Here is a 22163-nt window from a genome sequence, read left to right as displayed (position 1 = left end):
TATCCAACAGTCGCTGGCTCCCTGCAGATGATGATTGCTTTTGCTAACATGAAATTGCGTTTACAACTTACACTGCCAATGTAGAGTCACTCATACGAATTGTCTCTCACTATTACCTGTTACTTGGCACACTTAAACATTGCAACATGTAAAATACACCTGGGTCATCAGGACACATTTACATTTTGAGTATGTTATGGGAAAAAATTAAACAGTTGATTGGAATTTAAATATTAAATTTTTAATTAGGATTTATTAGTACAATTTTAAGACTATATTCATAATTTGTCATCATATCTTATAGACTTTATGTAGTAATACAGTGGCGTACAAAACATACAGAATGTGAAAAAACAGTTTACAAAAATTCTACACATCAGCTACAAATATTAAGATACACGATTGAAACTTCATATTTAAACAGAAAATAGATTTTACATCAAAATTTTAAACCAAAAGAAAAGATTAAATTCAGTATAAAAGTTTCTGCAGGCATAACTTACAAGAAAATTTACTGTAACTTTTAGCTGAATGTACTGCAATTATAAAAATATTTCACAGTATCATGAATTGCAATAAAATCTTAGTTTTTGATAATTAAGTTTCTTTCCAGTCAGTTTCAGAAACTTGATTCATCCAAACTTCCAAAACCGTTTGCACACAGAACAATGGAACTTCCAAACACAATGGTGCTCGACGTCTGGCACATGATACAGTTTATCTGTGAGTTTCCTGGCATCACAGGTTGCTGAAACATCAAATCGAAGGCAAAATAATAGACATTTCAAGGGTATAGTTGCTCCAAAACTCAGCCTACCAGTGCCGTTTATAGCATATAACCAATCCAGTTCTTCACACTCTTATCTGAAAGCCCCCCAAAAATAACAAAAACCAACAATTATCTTTATTTACGCATTGTCAGTTACTTTTGACACAGAATTTTGATTTACTTATCTGGCAATGATGTAGTCTTTTTCAATGGTTCTGAGTACTATCTCTGAAATAATTTCATTGTTGAAAAGCAGTTCCCAAAATGAAATCGTCCTTTTGTTTAGCTGTATGCAATGTCAAAAGGCTACATAGTAGGCAACATAGTGTTAAGTACTTGAACAAGGTGAAACAGATCAATATAGAGAATCTGCCCTCTTAGCATATTGTAGTACAAAAATAGTATCTAGAAGTAACAGTGTGTAAATATTTTATCTGTTGCTAATTTGACATGTCCTGACCTCTTCTATAAAGCTTTTAAGTATACCAACATTTCCATTCAGACAGTGGATCCAAATCACACCATATCTCTTCTGCCAGGTATTATTTCCAATCCACAGCAGCACAAAGAGGTAAAATAAAGATTAGCATAGTGTAGAATACATCGAGTAGTTCTATTTCTCTCTCAGTGAAAATAAACAAATTGTGCTTAATTTTGAATGATACATCCTTAAATAATATGCTTGAACATGTTGCTGAATATAATTGATTTATTTAGTATGTGCTTAAACATTACTACTATTAACTATTGTACTTCTATGGGACACAGCAGGTGACAATTTTTGTAAAGTCATACAATGTAGACTTTCATGGCCAGCATTTTCTTGAGTCAAAATTTCCAGGTTAAAAGGCCATGGTTGATGTATAAAATTACTTCTTCTCGACGTTTCATCTCTAATTGCAGGAGACATCTTCTGAGGTAGAATGGAAGTTACCATTGTACCTCTGAAGATGTCTCCCGCACTTGGAGTAGTAGTTTTATACACTGACCACAGCCTTTCAACCCATAAATTATAGCTCAAGAATTCTTGTAAGGTTAGTATTATCTGATGGAAACTATAAGTAAGTTATGTTACCATGAACAGTTCAGTGAGCTTATTCAGTTTCAATAAGTTACCTGTCTAAGAGAAAGCAGCATAAGACATCAACGAGGCATAGCAAATGAGACTCATTGCACCTCAAATGTACAGAAAACCAGAATTTAAATACTGATCATCCTGATCTGGAAATGTAATACTGTCAAGTATAACCTTTGGATGTTTGTTAACTTTGCAGGTGAGACTAACACAGGGGATAGGATGGTGTTTTACACCATATGTTGTGGAGGAAGAAGACACCATTTTATCCAACTGTCAACATCCCACAGCAATCAGTCGAGCAATGGCAGTTTGTCAGTTCCAGATGGGTTAGTTTCAGATTTTACTTTGGTGATTTATTTGTTTTTAAAGAACACATTTATTGGCATATTTTTGGCGGTAAATAAAATACTTAAGAGTCACTGCCCAGTTTGGTGCTCTCCTGACATGCACTGAGCACAGACACGCAATGGTAGCACTAGTACATTATGTGTATCGAAAGTGTAATCAAGTATATTTCACAAGCCAGTGGTGAAAACTGCAAACAGTTTGGGAGTAGTAAGGAATGTTGGCCTAAGACTTTATTAATTTTAGACACAGTTAACAATTAGTAAAGATTATTGTGGCACAATGTGTAACGTCACATGACATTTACAAGCCAAATGTTTAATCCTATTACAAAACAGTAGTTATGCTTCAATATGGAACAGTAAGTGGACAGTGGATAATATGTGTTCAGAACAGTGAACAATTTGTGAGTTCCTTCTCAAGTACTGGAAATACTATAAGAAATTGTGTGAAAAGATAATCCTAGACGACAGGATTCAAGAACAACCACATTAATGGAACTTTGGATTAGAAATTTAGGTAATACAGTTGCTCTGAAAATCACAGTAGAGAAGAGATGCACAGCAGCCTCAACGTAACCAATACTAAGAACAAAAAGTTAGACCCAAATACAATCAAGTGTGCACACTATCAAATAATTATTTTTTTGGACATACTGAGAATCTGTCAACTTGACACATTCATCCTCACGAATACTACAGTGTCTATTGGTGGCCATTGTACCAGGAAGCTTGGTGCAATCTTATGTCACTTTAATTCTCCGACTCGTCACAGGACAGGTAACTTATTAACTTATTGCTGCGCATTAGCTGGTGCTCTCATGCTCCTTGTGGCATGACAATGAGGAAACAAGAAGATATCACATTTATATGGGTTAAACTTTACTTACGGCTTAGGCGCCCTCGTGCGGTGATGTTGGCAATGACCATGCAATGCTGGAAATTAGTCTCTAATATTTCATTTCTTGTAAGCACTTTTTCTAAATGTTCGCTTTACTAGGATAATTAATTTACTGAGCAGACGTGGGTACATGCAAGAACATGTCAACCATAGAGTAGGAACAGGATTAATTATTTATTTCATGGTTGGTCGCTGTTAACATCAGCACAGCACGCCACCTGAACCGCAAGTAAAATTTTACCATTGTATGTAACTGACAGGGTGAAACGGCTAACAACGAAACAGGCATCCAAAGTTAGGAGGAAAAATCCCTAAATTCTCAAAAGAAGCATTCTGGCTATTAGTCTGCAGGGAGTTTCAAAAATAGGGAAAAAACCAACCTGTGTTGTTAGATTAGGAATTGACTGTCACACCAACAAATGGACATCTAGTATGTTAAGAACTGCACATCCACACTCTCATTGGAAAACTTTTAGTCTCATCACATACAGTATGAGCCTGTTACACTCCTGAACACAGAACAAAGAGATAATCAATGCATGAAGTAACTACCATATCCCCCAACAATCAATCCTTATGTAAGGTCTACTAATAGCATTTAAAAAGTTCACTGCATACCATGGCAGCTAGCAGAATTAAACTTTGATTATTTTGGCTAAAAATATCTTGGCTAATTGTGTTGAAATAAATTTTTTTAAAACCTTTCCAAACAGCAAAAATGTTGCATGCACATATCAGGTGCTGAAAAGTGGTGTGAAGGGGGAAAAAAATTTCAAAAACTAATGTTTATAATTTGTGAGGACAGTAGGAAGCCATTAAACTAGCATTATGTCATTTAGCTACTCACAAGTTTCAAATATTAGCAATTAACACATTCGCTGTTGGCTTATGCATGTGCTATTAACTTGTAATAAGTGTCAATTGCAGAATATGTTAAGCATTGAATCAAGAGTAAACAGAATATTGTGTTGCTGGTCATTGCTTCGACTTACAGAGACAGTCTTCACAAAGAACACATTTTTAGACATCTGAGCGGCATGGGAGAGAATTATGGAGAAAAACGCTCATACAAAGTGAGTTCATAATCTTGCCTATAAACCGTACGGCACATTCTGAGAAATAAAAGGAACAATGTTGCTCTAAGTTGAAAATAATTCAAAGATCCTAGCACACAGCCTAACTAAAAAAAAAGTTGCCTGCACTCGACAAAAGTTGACCGACACGTCTAGTGCAGTCACACTGACTGACAGCAAATTACCACACTACTGAAGCACGATCTGTCCAATATGAAGTGCAGCACCTTCGACCTTCACTCTGAGAATCTTTCCCTGCAGCTGCAGGTGCCCTTGATGTTGGGATTGTAAACACTACGAAGTACATCTCCACACAGCCGAACTCTGTACCTAGCAGTTTGGCTAGGTGCCATGGTCAATGATGCATGCTTCATCCTGTACCATCTCCACATTCTGCTTGTGCTTCTCAGAGGCATAGTCAATGGTGTAGTTCCATCTATCACATCCATGCTGTCTCACAACCAACCTGTGTTTTAAAAATCTATTTATAATGAGACATAACTTGAATGAAAATTATAAAAATGTCGGGTATTTTCTCTGCTGACAACTTCATTTACTTCAAGCTAAAAAGATTGTTCAACTAATCAAATTTTTGAAATTATGCACTAAAGGCTGAAGATGTCAATATCTAGTGGTGGTTATATCATACCGAGTGCTGACTACCACACTGCGTTGTCTTATTTAGCCTTTTCATTTGGTGTTTACTGCATCTGACACTTTCTCCTCAGTGAGGAAGGTAAGATTCTCTGAATTCAAGATTAGTGAGGAGTAAAATAAAGTGTGTATGACATTATTATAAGGAAGACTACGGAGTGAAATTTAGCCTTATTTAAAAACTATTGCTAAATATAATTCTTGGTGTAACTTGCATGTAATGTCCATTAAGGATGTAAACTGTAGTGTTTCTTATGGATTAGGGTGAAAGGGTTTTTGTCCTATCTGCAGTGATTCAAAAGTGACAACATTTTTTAATTTCCCTAGTGAAGTGTACTTAATGTGCGAGGTTACTGGGACACGTGAACAAATCGCCAGTGCAGACAACATGATTCACAACAAGGATGTATGTGATCCTGATACAGTTTAATTTGTAACCAAGACAATTGCCTATGCCTGTAATGTGAAATATTGGCCATAATATCATCAATACAGAAGGAATGCATCGCACTGTTATATAGCTATATTTGTACTAATATATTTTGTGAAGAAAAATCAGTCTGACAAGTGGTAAAAAAATTTCAATCAAACAAAAGGACACTCATCTTTGGTATAAATTAGAAATGAAATTTCATAAGGAAGGTTGTAGTTGGCAAGCAAAATTTCAGATCAGAAAGGATCCACAAATACTGCCTGAATTTATAATACATTTCCATAGCTGTGTTGCAGCACATGTGCTGTAACAAGGGAAGGCACTGATACCATCTTATCCTGCCCTGTCACTGGCTTAAATGTGGGAGAACAGCACCTGCAATCAGCGTTTAAAACCAGATTGCTATAACTAACTTACAAGGGACTATGGCATAAAGCTGGAATAACATTTTATAATAAAGAGATGCACTAATGTCTGAATTCATAGAAAATCACCATTTGTTCAGCTGTGTAGCAACTCACGCACTGTACCAATGGATGGATGTGGTACCACCACAGCCTGTTTTGGTATTGGTTGAATTGTGGAAGTTGAGCCTGCAAGCAGAAATGCAAACTAAGTTACAGTAAGTAATTTATAAGGAGCTGTGACAAAAATAAACAATGGCATAACACAGAGGTGCACTAATATCTTGATTCATAGTACTCACTATTCCTTGGGCTGTGTTTCAGCACATACGATGCAGCGAGAGATGGACCAGATACCACCTCAGCCCGTTTTGCTATTGGCTGAATCATGGGAGTTGAGCCTGCAAGCAGAATTGCAAACCAGATTGCTGCAACTTACGAGGAACTACGGCATAAAACTAGAATGATATTTTACAACAAAAAGGTACATTAACACCTGGATTTGTAATACTCACGATTCGTCGGGCTCTGCTGTAGGGCACATGCTGTAATGGGGGATGGACCTGCTACACCCTCTGTATTTCTTATTGGTGGTGGCTTTTGAACAGTTGAACCTGCAAACAGAATATTATATTAGACTGCTGACATTAACAGATAACAGAGCACTGGTTAAATTTTACTTATAGCTCAGGCAGCGTGGTGCAGTGATGCTGGCAATGACCGTTTATTTATTCTGTATCTTTGGTTTCTTCTAATTACTTGTTCTAAATGTTTGCTTTACAAGGATAATTAAATTACTGAGCAAACAAGGGTACATACGAGAACCTGACAACTAGAGAACAGGAACAGCATTAATTTTTTACATCATGGTTGATCATTGCCAACATTAGCACACTATGCCACTTGAGTCATACATAGACTTTTACCAGACTGCTTAATTACAAGCATTTTTTTGCTGCAGGGATGTATGTTGTTGGGAGGGGAGGGTGGGGGGGGGGGCACTAGTAACATATCTTTATCCACAAGTGCATCTTCTTTGTCTGCCAGTAGGGATTATTTGATCAAACTGGATTCTTCTGAATTTGGTAGCACCAGGGATGCATTATTACTCCTTTTGTTTTTCTTTGTAGAGTACAGTCTACGTTGAGGTAAAATCTTTTGTGCTTATTTCCTTTCTGTTTGCATCGGTGCCTGTTTTTGCTGCAACATTCCGACGGCTACAGTTACCTTTAGTGATGATAACATTTTTAGCAGTTTCCAAGTCATTTGAGGTCAGTTCAGATACAATACCAGAAAACTCTGCGATAAGTTCCCTTCTTTGGACTGACAAAGGTACAGAATCATTACCACTTTTTTTCGTTACCTCCGCAAGTATTTCTGTCTTCTCATCTACAACAGAAATATCTTCACTCTCAATAAGTGTAACTTCACTATTTCCTGGGTGTTCAGAAGGTTGCTGCTTTAACTGAATCTGGCAAACACTATGTATGTGCTTGCACATATTCCATTTGATGGTATAGTCGATACATGTACAAGAATACCTATGAATGCAAGCCCTACATTTAATGCACATCAATCTGCAGTTGCACTGAAAGTCATTATCATTTACAAAATAATCCGTTGACCTTCCTGAAGAAGAACGCACTTTCCAGCCAGAAAACTCCACAGTAATGAAGTCCTCCTTAATATTATTCCCTGATTTATGCCGAAGACGAATGTCCTTGAGTTTACTCATCAGTTTACCTTTATTTAGCACAATAAGCCTGTCAAACAGCTTGTGCTTCACAAATGACATCAATGCAAAAACAGCTTTGTCTAAGCGTTTGACACATTTACTAACTATATATAATAGTGTGATGCATTCTTTCTATATGCATGTTGGTATTGATTCCAGCATTCAATCTATGGCAATATGCCCAACAATTTGCATTCCCAACATAGTTGTCTCAGAAGTATGTGGCAAACTAAACTGCATCAGGATCACATTCCAATCTCTCTAGCACAATATTTAACATCTCATCAAATGAATCTACATCCTACTCATGCATCAATGTTCTGATTTGCTTGTATACTTCACCTTGTTTTTCTACACCTTGTATCTTACATCTGATATTCTTCCTCCAACCTCTATCAACATGGCATGTACAATAAAGTCACATAGATGGAGCTACCATGACATCATTCCATGCAATAAAGAAAGGCTTGGCCAAATTCGACATAAAAACATTTTGCGAAATTGATCCAACCTGCGTCTTTATATGCTGGAAAAATATGGACAGCATTTGGGAGTCATTCCTGTTAGATATTAGAAATGCGCATGGAAACCCTTGTCTCATATCGTCTAGCACTAGTAGAGTTATAAGTTCAAAATTATATCAATTAAGACCATGTGTCCCATCAACACAAACGCAGTTGTTCCCATATTTCTTTAATATCTCGCCTTGAGCATTGTTCATAATTATCAATGCAAAATCAGAGCACTTTAATTGAGGGTACGAATCAAGGACTACATCCTGTGGTTTATAAAAAAGCACACAAGGACTGTCTCCACCATTTACTTCATTTACCCATGCTTCTAGCTTATTGCATCATTATGGTGTCTTATTGACTTGAAGGACGAATTATAAGATTGATGTATATTATGTAGATCCTGTCTCGTAATCAAATGTATCCTTTCCAAGTTCGAATCTACAACTGTATCTCAAATTTTGTCTATTATGACAGAGAATGGTATGCCACTTGCTATATCTGCAGCAATACTTTCCCTTTCTCTTTTTGTTAGTTGCAGATGACATAACACGGATTTGTGGAAATACGGAAGCGTCCGATCCCGCCCGTCTGCTCGGGTGGCAGACTTTTTTAGTTCACTTCCTGCATAATTTATCTGGCATGGGGGATTTGATATAGGCCTACTTGATAACACATTAGTGTGGGATGACTGATTTGATGCACTAGATAACGCTTCACTATGGGATGGAGATGATACAATACTTACTGAGGTTTCTGTTTTCTTATCTGCTAATCGAGGTGACATTTTTGTTGTCTGTTTCTCAAGGTTCTTATTTGTCTCACATGTTACATAGTTTATGTGGGTAGGCTCAGTTGAGGCACTTGATAACACTTTGGCGTAGGATGGAGGTGGTAATACAATACTCACTGTGGTTTCCTTCCTCTTTTCTGCCAGTGACTGTAGTGGAACTGCTACAGTTGTTGACACCATTTCTGCTTCTGTTGCTTGTGCTGCTGCTGTTATTGGTCTTGTTGCTGGAGCTGGTTCAGATGTTGCTGGTTTTGCTGGTGCTGCAGTTGTTACTGAATTTGATCGTGATGCTGTAGCAATTTGTGGTTCTGCTGCTGCTTTAGTTGTTGTCTCCAAGACAGATTCACTTCCTCCATGGTTGCTTTCGGTGATGTATTGGTAGTTCATTACAATGGTTGGTACTGACTCATAAATACTTTGTTTTTTATATGTTCCTAACGTTTCGTAAATTGCTTTGCACAGAGATGACTTGCCTCTTCTATTCAGGTGCATGCCATGTTTTGTAAAGCTGCATCTATCCAGGAAATCGACTGATAGAAATCTTATGTTTGGGTACACTTTACATGCTGTTTGTATCTGTTCATTTGCTTCCTTAATTTCGGCGTTCACACATGAAGCAGATATGAGGTCATGCCTATGTGGTATACCAACAACAGTTACTTTTTGGTTTTCTATCAAACTGAGGGCACTTTTGAGACTGATAATAGCGTTAGCTAACTCATTACAATACACGTCATTTGCTCCTCCAATTAATACAACATGACGATTTTTGTTGTCTTGTTTGTCCAGTAAAACGTCCCTAATAATTTCCCGCATTGGTGCTCCTGGTTTCACAAGACTGCATACTTTCAGATCGTAATGGTTTCGTAGTACTTCCACCAGTCCGCATCCGTGGCTATCTGGGTAGATATTTAACTCAGTGAGATTTCGTGAAAATTTATTATTTCTTCTTGGAGACAAATATTTCACTTGGGCACAGATTTTCGCTTCGCTGGTATGCATTTTCTGTTGAAATTCATCGATCTCTGCGTGTTTTCTATGTGAGGCCTGTCTTTGTAGTTCATTAGTTAATGAACTTATTATTATTTTTGCTTCTTCCAGTTCACTTTTATATTTTAATATATCAGGCTGTAGGTCTTCTTGTGTTAAGGCCTCATATTTACGTTTTAAAATGCCGATCTCAGTTTGCAACGTTGCAATCACTTCACTTTCGCATTCTGCACTGATCAATTTTTTTTCAATGTCATCTACATAACATTCCCGACAAGTCCAGAATTTTTGTTTCAGATTAGCACATGCACAACTGTAATGGTGTAAAGTTTTGCATTTAACACACATAATACCTTTCGCTGCTCGCTTGTTGCAGTAGCACTTGTCTGAGTATACACGATAGTGTTCACCACAACGTTGATCGGAAGACGATGTGGATGCTATACTTGCAATTGCATTAACGAAATTTGTCGATTTTCCCATCCTTTCTTCTGATATTTTTACAATCATATGGCATGTAACACATTTCTCTTCACTATAAATGTTTTGTTTTTTACATTTTGCACACTTTTTACCACTGTTTTTGTTCACTGTTTACTAGATTCTATGTTCTTCCTCGACATTTCATTTTACTTTGTCCCGTTTTCTTCCTATTGGCATTTGATGCGACAGGGTAAGTTTTAAGTGGCACAAAAGACAAACGGTTTGCACCGTGTGTAGTGGCAGGGTTTAGGGAATGTGATGAACATCGTACAGAATAGGTAGGCCTACCCAGGTATATGAGTAGTTCAAAGACTTCTCAAGTAACCTAGTACATCATACAGAATGGCGAGTATCACCAGGAGTGCCCCAGGGAAGTGTGATAGAACTGCTATTATCCTCTGTATGTGTAAATGGTCTGGCAGACAGGGTGAGCAGCAGTCTGCAGCTGTTTGTTGATGATACTGTGGTGTAGATTAGATTAGATTAGATTAGATTAGATTAATACTAGTTCCATGGATCATGAATACGATATTTCGTAATGATGTGGAACGAGTCGAATTTTCCAATACATGACATAATTAGGTTAATTTAACAACATACTTAAGTTAATATAACATCTTTATTTTATTGTGTTTTTTTGTTTTTCTTTATTTTTATTTATTTTTATTTTTTTATTTTTTTTTTTTTAAATATTTTTTTGTTTTTTTTTTCTTAATTTATATCTAAAAATTCCTCTATGGAGTAGAAGGAGTTGTCATTCAGAAATTCTTTTAATTTCTTCTTAAATACTTGTTGGTTATCTGTCAGACTTTTGATACTATTTGGTAAGTGACCAAAGACTTTAGTGCCAGTATAATTCACCCCTTTCTGTGCCAAAGTTAGATTTAATCTTGAATAGTGAAGATCATCCTTTCTCCTAGTATTGTAGTTATGCACACTGCTATTACTTTTGAATTGGGTTTGGTTGTTAATAACAAATTTCATAAGAGCGTATATATACTGAGAAGCTACTGTGAATATCCCTAGATCCTTAAATAAATGTCTGCAGGATGATCTTGGGTGGACTCCAGCTATTATTCTGATTACACGCTTTTGTGCAATAAATACTTTATTCCTCAGTGATGAATTACCCCAAAATATGATGCCATATGAAAGCAATGAGTGAAAATAGGCGTAGTAAGCTAATTTACTAAGATGTTTATCACCAAAATTTGCAATGACCCTTATTGCATAAGTAGCTGAACTCAAACGTTTCAGCAGATCATCAATGTGTTTCTTCCAATTTAATCTCTCATCAATGGACACACCTAAAAATTTGCAATATTCTACCTTAGCTATATGCTTCTGATTAAGGTCTATATTTATTAATGGCGTCATACCATTCACGGTACGGAACTGTATGTACTGTGTCTTATCAAAATTCAGTGAGAGTCCATTTACAAGGAACCACTTAGTAATTTTCTGAAAGACAGTATTGACAATTTCATCAGTTAATTCTTGTTTGTCAGGTGTGATTACTATACTTGTATCATCAGCAAAGAGAACTAACTTTGCCTCTTCATGAATATAGAATGGCAAGTCATTAATATATAATAAGAACAACAAAGGACCCAAGACTGACCCTTGTGGAACCCCATTCTTGATAGTTCCCCAGTTTGAGGAATGTGCTGATCTTTGCATGTTATGAGAACTACTTATTTCAACTTTCTGCACTCTTCCAGTTAGGTACGAATTAAACCATTTGTGCACTGTCCCACTCATGCCACAATACTTGAGCTTGTCTAGCAGAATTTCATGATTTACACAATCAAAAGCCTTTGAGAGATCACAAAAAATCCCAATGGGTGGTGTTCGGTTATTCAGATCATTCAAAATTTGACTGGTGAAAGCATATATGGCATTTTCTGTTGAAAAACCTTTCTGGAAACCAAACTGACATTTTGTTAGTACTTCATTTTTACAGATATGTGAAGCTACTCTTGAATACATTACTTTCTCAAAAATTTTGGATAAAGCTGTTAGAAGGGAAATTGGACGGTAATTGTTGACATCAGATCTATCCCCCTTTTTATGCAAAGGTATAACAATAGCATATTTCAGTCTATCAGGGAAAATGCCCTGTTCCAGAGAGCTATTACACAGGTGGCTGAGAATCTTACTTATCTGTTGAGAACAAGCTTTTAGTATTTTGCTGGAAATGCCATCAATTCCATGTGAGTTTTTGCTTTTAAGCAAGTTTATTATTTTCCTAATTTCAGAGGGAGAAGTGGGTGAGATTTCAATTGTATCAAATTGCATAGGTATGGCCTCTTCCATTAACAGCCTAGCATCTTCTAATGAACACCTGGATCCTACTATATCCACAACATTTAGAAAATGATTATTAAAAATATTTTCAACTTCTGACTTTTTGTTCGTAAAGTTTTCATTCAATTTGATGGTAATACTGTCTTCCTCTGCTCTTGGTTGACCTGTTTCTCTTTTAATAATATTCCAAATTGCTTTAATTTTATTATCAGAGTTGCTGATTTCAGACATGATACACATACTCCTGGATTTTTTAATAACTTTTCTTAATATAACACAGTAGTTTTTATAATTTTTGATAGTTTCTGGGTCACTACTCTTTCTTGCTGTCAGATACATTTCCCTTTTCCGTTTACAAGATATTTTTATACCCTTAGTAAGCCATGGTTTGTTACAAGGTTTCTTACGAGTATATTTAACTATTTTCTTGGGGAAGCAGTTTTCAAATGCATTTACAAAAATGTCATGAAATAAATTATATTTTAAATTGGCATCAGGTTCACGGTACACCTCACCCCGGCCTAAGTGCTGTAGGCTTTCCCTGAAATTTGCAATTGTTAAATCGTTGACTGAACGTACTACTTTGGAGGACTGTTTAGTATTGCTGAATGGAGCTATGTCATATATTGTCACTAGCTGTGCACCATGATCAGAAAGACCATTCTCAACAGGCTGAGCATTTATCTGGTTAAACTTATCTTGGTCTATAAAGAAGTTATCTATCAGTGAGCTGCTATCCTTTAACACCCGAGTAGGAAAATCAATAACGGGTGTCAAATTGAAAGAACCGAGTAATACTTCAAGGTCATTTTTCCTATTACCCTCTTTCAGAGAATCTACATTGAAGTCCCCACAAATAATAATTTGCTTCCCCCTGTCTGACAGATAGCACAACAAGGAGTCCAAATTTTTCAGAAATAGATGAAAATTTCCTGATGGGGACCTGTATACAGTTACAATTATAAATGTGCCTTTATTTAATTTAAGCTCACAGGCACATGCTTCTATATGTTTCTCTACACAAAACTTTTTTGTTTCTATACTTTTTGCACAATGATAACTTTTGACATATATGGCAACTCCTCCTTTCTCCATATTTTCTCTCTTTACATGTGCAGAGAGCTTATATCCACTTACATTTACCTTATCCATATCAGTAACAATGTGATGCTCAGACAAGCATAGTATATCTATTTCATTCTCAGCTTCTAAATCTTCTAAACAAACCAGAAGCTCATCTACTTTATTCTTTAAACTCCCAATATTTTGATGAAATATACTTACATTGTTTTTAATTATACTTTTATGAGAACCTTTCCTTATTCTAACATTTGCAGTACTCTCCTGTCTGAGTTTCTCATTGTGCTTAGGGCTAGTTCCTATACCAGTGGTCACACGGTGTTCAGAGAGGCAGATTATGTCAACTGGGTTGGGTGACTTTAATTCATCAATGCAATTACCTAGGACTGAGATACAACTTGGTGGAGATAAAATTTCTGGTGATTGGTGAAAATTTATAATTGATAGCTGTGATTGGTGATCCAATGTGCTAGAATTGTGCTGTTTAATTTCTTTCCTAAACTGAAGATTTGTTTCAATCCTGACCTCTCGTAGAACTTGACATCTTTCTGTCTTACCTATCCTAAAAAAGGTGCTGCTCCAACACCTGTAACCACTGGTATTTTACCATTCATGGCAGTGCCTCCCCCCCTTAAATTTCCTGCTATTACCCCAGCCAGTTTCCCCTTCCCTTTCCTGTTGAGATGTAGGCCGTGCCTGGTATAGTCCCACCTACTGAGATAATCAACAGGAACCACACCAATATGAGCCCCCGCACCCGACCCAAGCAGCCGTTCCAACTCCAAATTAACTCTCCCAACAGAAGAGTTCAAATGAGGCCGGTCATGGCGTCTCAGGACAGATACGAACTCAACATTGGTGTGTCTCGATGCCGACGCAATCTTTACCAGGTCACACTCTATACTGTACCCAGGATCTCTGTCGATGCTGTTCCCTGGCCCTCCCACAATAACCACGGTGTCTTCCCTGGTAAATCCTTTACAGAGTGAACCTAAATCCTCTGTCACCTGATCCAGACTAGCACTTGGTTTGAAAAAATTTGTGACCTGGTATTCTGGTCCTAATTCCTCCTGCAGAAGTTGGCCTACACCTCTGGCATGAGAACTGCCTAACAACAAAACTTTCTTCCTTTTCGATGACTTTCCTACATTCTTTTTCAATTTCCTATTGAAAGTTTGTTGTGTCCTGTCTACACCTACCTCTGCTTGAGGCTCATCAGTTTCTAACTGAAGCAACAGGTCAAACTTATTTTTGACATTCACCACAAAACTGTCAGACTTAGTTCTAGGCCTGTTCCTTCTGCTACCTGTTGCCACTTCCCACCTCTCTTTGCCCTTCTCCCTCCTTAACCTGTCCAGATCTTCCCTAGCCTGATCTAGCTCAGCCTGAAGGGCAGCAATTTTCCCCTCCTGTTCCACTATCTTCCTATCTCTGCTGCAAATCCTACATAACCACTGATGAGCCTGATCCACTTTCCCAACACCCACGCCACTGCAATCCCCCCAATGAAAAAAACTACTACATCCATCACACCAAACCCCGGAACTAACAATTCTACGGCAAGTCAGGCACTTCTCACTCATGGCAAAAATAATACTTTAGCTAGAATAAATCAATTAAATTACCGAAAATCAAAAAAGACGTTACAAGAATTAAGCCTATTCACAAATGTATATAAGCAAGTTTCTGATTTAAAATTCCGCTGTTTTTCTGAGATCTGTATTAAAACAATGAAGGTATACGCTATTTATTATATATTTCACTCGACTGAATGAAAAAAAGGACAATTAAACGAGGTACTTTAACTTTGATTCTCCAAAAACGTTACGAGAATTAGGCCTATAAACAAATGTATATAGGCGAGTTTTTGATATAAAGTTACGCTGTTTTTCTGATATCTGTATTAAAACAATGAAGTTATACGCTATTTACGGTAGTTTACTTATTTGTTACCGAGAAACTAGTTAAATTACCGTGAAACAATAAACAAACACGTTTACAAAATTTAAGCCTAAGCGCGACTTCGCGAAGTTACGATCTTTTCGTGTTTTCTGAAAAAATACGCAAAGAAAAGTCAAACCTTTAATGGCAAGACTAAACGATACACTAATGCACGTATTTAATTTGTTGTCGGCGTTAAACTAAATTATATTCCTGTATAAATCACTTAACTTTCTGGAAATGGTTTCTGGCGTCACTTACTCGGCGGCCATCTTGGTGTGTGGGAGGTATCTTCGTTAAGTGACCTTAAGAGGATACAAGACGACTTACACAAAATTTCTAGTTGTGTGATGAATGGCAGCTAGCTCTAATGTAGGAAAACGTATGTAATGCAGATGAGCAGGGAAAACAATTGTAATGTTCAAAATACAGCATTAGTATTATGTTGTTTAAATATCTAGGTATGATGTAGCAAAGCGTATGAAATGGAACAGGCATGTAAGGGTTGTAGTACGTAAGCTATTAATGGTCGGCTTTGGTTTATTGGGAGAGTTTTGGAAAAGTGTGGTTCATCTGTAATGGACTCTGCGCATAGAGTGCCAGTGCGACATATACTTGACTATTGCTAATGTGTTTGGGATCCCCACCAGGGTAAAAGGAAAACATCAAAACAATTCGGAGATGGGCTGCTAGATTTGTTACTACTAGTTTCGAACAACGTGCAAGTACTATGGAGATGCTTCAGGAAGTCAAAAGGGAATCCCTGGAGGGAAAGTGATGTTCCCTTCAAGGAACACTATTGAGAAAATTTAGAGAACTGGCATTTGAAGCTGACTGCAGAACGATTTTACTGCCACTACAGTACCTCCCACGTAAGGACCAAAAACATAAGATGAGAGAAATTACCACTTATATGGAGGCATGTGGACAGTCATTTTTCCCTCAATCTATTTGTGAATGGATCAGAAAGGAAATGAATAAAATCTTCTCAGTTTTCAAGCCAAATTAATTTGAAAACTCCAAGGAAAGAAAATGACTACTAGTAGTAGTACAGAACATCCTCTGACATGCACCATAAGGTGGCTTGTGGAGTATGTGGGTATATGTAAAACTATGTAAAGTTTTCCTGAGCAATTATTCTTTCTCAAGTGCATGTTTCCATGCATCGCTTTAGTTGTATTACTTTATTTGAAAATGTGTTAAAATATTATGTTTTATATTCAGATATATTAACTTATGTGGGACATTTTATCTGTTCTTGTATGTAGCAAAGACTAAAATCAATAGCAAATAAATAAGTTAATTAATTGCTAAGTATGTTAACAGTGTCTAATTTGTACTGCTTCCCTAATCACAGATATCCAACAGTTGTATTTATTTATTAGACTGTTCTTGGAAATTGCTGTTTTTAGTGTTTCTGTACTTAGGGTAGCAATGTTCAACACAGCAATTAGCAACAGTCTGTCCATAATGGCCACTATGCAAAATAAACGAAAAGTAAGTGGAACCACCAAGCCTGGGGCTCCTCTACGAGAAGTGCTAAAAAACTGTGAAACATCAGTAACAAAAGGTTCGAAATGTGTCATTATTGGAGGAGGTAACGACGTTTATAGAAACGAAAGTGTCAATGCAACAAGGGCTCTACGTGAAACCTTAGGGAAAATTACACATTCAGATGTATATGTTGTAAGCATTCCACAAAGACACTACTTGATGGAAGCTTCATGCGTAAATAAAGAAATTATTCGAACAAATAGAAAATTTAGAAAGATCTGTAGCAGTTTCGCCAATGTAACATTTATTGATGCAACAAGCTCTCAGAGAGATCATTTTACAAAGCATGGGTTGCACAGAAACAATTTTGGTAAAACAATTCTGTGCAAAGAAATATTAGAAAAAATTGACAAACCACAAGAACAGATACATCCACCCATAACACTGCCAGTGAAGGAAGAAAAGGAAGAGTCACCACTTTGCCCTATAAAGGAAAAATCAGTGTTATTACCAGCAGAAGAACCAGTGTTGTCACCTCCAGAAGAAGAAGTTGTGACACCACCAGCTGAAGAAGAAGCACCACCTTCAGAGATCCTGCAGCCAAGATATGGGAGAGGAGAGAGAAGAAAGAAACAGCTAAAGGACCAGGATTTTGTATACAATGAAGCCAGCAGCAGCCGACTGTAACAAATAAAAAATATAAAATAAAATAATAATATATAATAATTGTAATAATAATAATTGTTAGTTTGTTTGGATAAGTAATTGAGGGATTAAAATTTACGCCGTGAATTTATCGAGCTTCGCACGTCCGAAGATGTACGGAACGTAGCCAGGGCTCATCATGTATTTTTTTTTTGTAGACAGAGTCTGATATCTGACCTCACCATCAATCATGAAAATGGAGTGACTAAAACTACTAAAACAAAGAAAAGCATACGATTAAATAAAACATATATTCATTTCAACATATACATTACGATATAATTGACACGTAAAGTTCTAGTTAAATAATGGCAGATCATTCACAAATGAGAGCGACTTATTAATTCTGCGCCTCTATTCTGCAAATAAATATCAATATGGCTAACTGTGGAGCCGCACAAAATATTAAGTCCTCCTAGGACAACGAATGACATGAGTGTGATGATGCGTACAGGCTGTGACAAGAGAGCGGTGTTAATTGCTTTATTTTGCATTCTCTTGTCTTAAAAAATCGATACATATAATCTAAGTTAACTAAATTAAATATTGTCTGTGCTCGAGTGCAAATGGTTCCTTAAACTGCCCCCCAAATTGCGAGAGCAAAGGTGTACCACCTGCAGCTGAGCAATTTGTTGACGTATTTTCTTTACTTGTCATGTCATGAATCATAAGTTATTACGTATCTTGTTTCACAGATTCAACATACTTAAGATATGATAAAATGTCATTCATCCACACAAATACATAAATAATATTTACATACAATATCAATGAAAGTAAAAAGAAAAATATTTGATTCCGAGCAGTATTGAACCAGGGATCCCTAGTGTCACACTCCACTACACTGGCTCTGTGCTATCACTGCTAATCCGTAGCTCGCTGTCAATGTTATATAACACTGCTACAGAGACTGTAACAAATTTCACAGTTCGTATTCACTTGTGCTGTTACTTTGTAAAAAATTGTAGGGCATATACTCCATTGTTCTCTTTCACTTCAAAATGTTATTACACATGTTCATTCAATAAATAAAGTTAATTAATGGTTTTGTGCATATTCAGAGATATGTGAACACATTCTCTTTAGAATGTCACTTGTCGCTAAAGGTTTATACTGTGCTAATGTCTTTGCACTTTACAATAAATGTCACGTGTCACACGTTTTATTTACATTGAGACGAAAGTTCTTGAAGAAATAAGTTGGAGATCAAGAATCTCGCAATGAAGCGTGTTTTGGAAGACGTAGTTAAAATGTGGTTTCGTCTTGGTAGGAATACATGGTGTCAGTGGTTCCGTACTGACCAGTCCGTGTTACATCTACTCAATAACCTCCATATTTCGTCTTCCAAAAAGCGTATGTCGTCTCCTGGATATTGTGTCGTCGTTTCGTCGAAAAGTGTGCCGTGGTTTTGCGACTCACGTCACCTATAGTGTCCCATCATGAGTGCAGTGAACCGTTTTATTTTTTTTAAATTTGCACACAACTTTTTCATACATTGTTCGTTGCAAAACAAAATGTTCGTTCACAACAGAGAGCACAAAACATAACAAATATCACTTCACATTGAGTACAGTTTTCTGTTACATATTTACATAGATATAAAAATTTTCTGTGAAACATGTATCTATACATTTACACTACATTGTTTGGTAATACATATACATATTTTATTTTTTTCAATTGCATTAAACTAGATATTTACAAATACATATGGGTCAGACATAAAAAAAATTATCTAATAGGTTCAGTGTATTGTGATACATTCAGAAAATCCATTTTCTTTTATAGGTCTCTTCCCCTTTTTAATAAAGTTTTCCTTTTAAGTATATTTTCCTTTACATCAGTACTACACAATAAGTGTTCTTCCCCATTAAAAGTTTCCTGCAACATAAACTTTAATAATAGGTTAGAAAACATCCTTGAGATGATCTGTCCTGAAAAGTCATGATTACAATAAGACACGACACGTCACATCCACAATCAATTCCAAATTAGCACATGCACAAAGTATCATTTACAAATGAAATATATAGCCTTGCTCAATTAATCTCATTTGTCATTTCCTGTTGAGTGTTTTTAGCATGTTGTGTTCATGTGGATTGTGGTGTGAGTGTGAATAGAAAATCAAGTGTCTGTCATGCCAATTTATATATCAGGTTCAGGGCAGCAATTATCTCCTGTCATTTAGTCTGTCAGCTTGTCTGCAAGGTATTAATAATCAGTAACTGTGCTTTGCATGAAAATTGTTAGTTCTTCCTGTGTCTTATCTTCTTGCTGCTGCTGCTGCTGCTGTTACTGCTGGTGCTGTAAAATGTAGATACTTAAGATTATAGCTTATATCTTCTTCTTCTTCCAGCTTGAAGTACCAGATGTGACTTACCTTGTTTTTGTATCAGCATACTCTGCTAAGGGCTAAAAGTTTTCAAATCTTTGTGAGGGTACAAACCTAAAATTCTCTTATTCTTGTGGTTTTGTAACAGATATGCTCCAGGGTGTGGTATATCAATGATTGTGTAAGGACCTTCATATAATGGACGCCACTTAACATTACGTTTTAGAGGTAATGACGATTTGTAGTGGGTCTTAAGTAAAACTTGCATGCCTATTGTAAAGTTTTGCCTTCTTTTCAGATTAGCACCATAGTTCTTATTTCTAATGTCAGCTTGTTCAGTAATTGCAATGAGTACTTCCCTTACCTTTTCCTCGTGTGAAGGTTTGGTGTCAGAAAATTTTGGTAGTGGGTTGCTCCATTCATTAGTTTCCTTTGTGTCAAACATGATTTCTCTGGTAGTGTAGGGTGTGTTGTATATATTTAAATTGTTGTGTATTTCCTCAAAAAGTGCTAGGTAATGTATCCAGTTTGTGTGCTGTGTTGAGGTATAAGTTCTCATGAATCTATTTAATTCTCTAAAAATTCTCTCACTAGGGTTGGCTGATGCATGAAACTTTGAAATAAAGATGCTCTTAATGTTATTGTCCTTTAGAAATTTTCTCCAGGTGAATCCTGCATAATACTTGGCGTTATCTGATAGAATGGCTTTAGGTTTTCCACAGTATGGCATGTAATCATTTGTGAATCTTCTCAAACCGCAGGTCGCAGGGCTAGAGGTACATTGTATGATTTGTGGTAATAGATTTGGTGAGGCTTGACTTCAATCGTATACATATATGTGTTGATCCTACCTGGCTTACTAGTGAAAACATCCTTATTCTTAAGTAAAATATGTTTAAGCTGGGATCTCTCCTCTTCATTAATAGCATCACATTCTGATAACTTAGAATTAATTTGTGTAAGTACATCATTCATTACCTCACTGTGTGATACAGGTTGTTGTGTGGAATCTGTCAGTCTCACGTATAATCTGTATCTTGTAGCCAGAACAGTGCTTGTTATGGTCTACTAGTCGAGTGTCCAAGTTCAAAACTATGTCTCTGCCTTCATACTTAAAATAAAAAATGCCTTTGGAGAAGTCTATAGTACAGTCCTTCTCGCAAAGAAAATCAATGCCCAATATACAATTGGCAGCAAGGTTTTGGACAACTAGGAAAGGCCATTGTACGATTCCATTTCCCATACTAACAGTCACAAATACCTGCTTATTAACTCTACTTGACTTATTACCTAATGCAGTTAATATTAAACAGTTTTGAACTGGGAACTCTGGTATCTTAGAAGTTTTCTTCATCATAGTATAAAAATTGTGAGAAATCACACTGACAGCAGCTCCTGTATCAATAATTATGTTAGTAGGTATACCTCCTACAATGCCTGAGGTGGAAGACAGTACAAATTTTTTCTTTACGTTGTGACATTGTGTGTTGTCATTTATCAGATCATCAGCTAAGTTTCCACTTTCATTATATCTTAAGAATAGTGTAGGCAACTCTTGTTGTGTAAATGTTAATTTTCCTTGGTTCACAGTTTCACTAGCAAGTTTGTATTCAAACATAGCTTATAAATTGAAGTTGCCCCCCAAATGTTCCTCAGTCACGACCTGGGGCTCAGTAATGACTGGTTCTAGTTTACCTGGTTTGTCTGGTCATTGGCAAGTGTAGTTGTAGTTTCATTAACTACCTCAATAATATTTACATTAGGATATTGTCCTTGCCAATTGCCTGTCTGTTTTCGGCTGGCTGAAGTCACTTGTTGGTTTGTGTTGCTTGTTTGTGCAAAATTCCCTTGTGGCATCTGAATATGATTTTGTGGTGGCGGTTGCTGTGTTTGCCACTGTCTCACATAATACTGGTTGTCGTTCTGGTTAAAGTGTGGTGTAAGTGTTCCATTTCTTGTGTAATCTGTGTTGTTGTTTCCTTGCCAGTGTTTCTGTTTGGCTTTGTGTCCGTTGTTGTTTCCATTATTCCTTCATGAATTAAAATTGTCGTTTCTTCGTTTTTTGTACGGGTTATCTCCCTGTGTATAGTTGTAGTTGTTTGTGTGCAGCTGTGAGTTGTGGTGATTGTTTTGCA

The 22163-nt window shown here is 36.6% G+C and overlaps 1 long non-coding RNA gene across 1 annotated transcript; it reads right to left on the bottom strand.

The window, feature by feature from the left end:
* Positions 1-495: 495 nt before the first annotated feature.
* On the bottom strand, positions 496-18530 carry LOC126228340 (uncharacterized). The gene is made up of 5 exons (XR_007544130.1): positions 17986-18530; positions 6172-6270; positions 5959-6057; positions 5747-5845; positions 496-748 (listed from the first exon to the last, which is right to left on the bottom strand). It is a non-coding gene; the product is annotated as an uncharacterized LOC126228340 (long non-coding RNA).
* Between the last annotated feature and the right edge of the window lie 3633 nt (positions 18531-22163).

The sequence above is a fragment of the Schistocerca nitens genome, unplaced genomic scaffold (assembly GCF_023898315.1).
Source record: "Schistocerca nitens isolate TAMUIC-IGC-003100 unplaced genomic scaffold, iqSchNite1.1 HiC_scaffold_363, whole genome shotgun sequence".
Taxonomy (NCBI): Eukaryota; Metazoa; Arthropoda; class Insecta; order Orthoptera; family Acrididae; genus Schistocerca; species Schistocerca nitens.
This window is presented reverse-complemented; position numbering and strand designations above follow the sequence as displayed.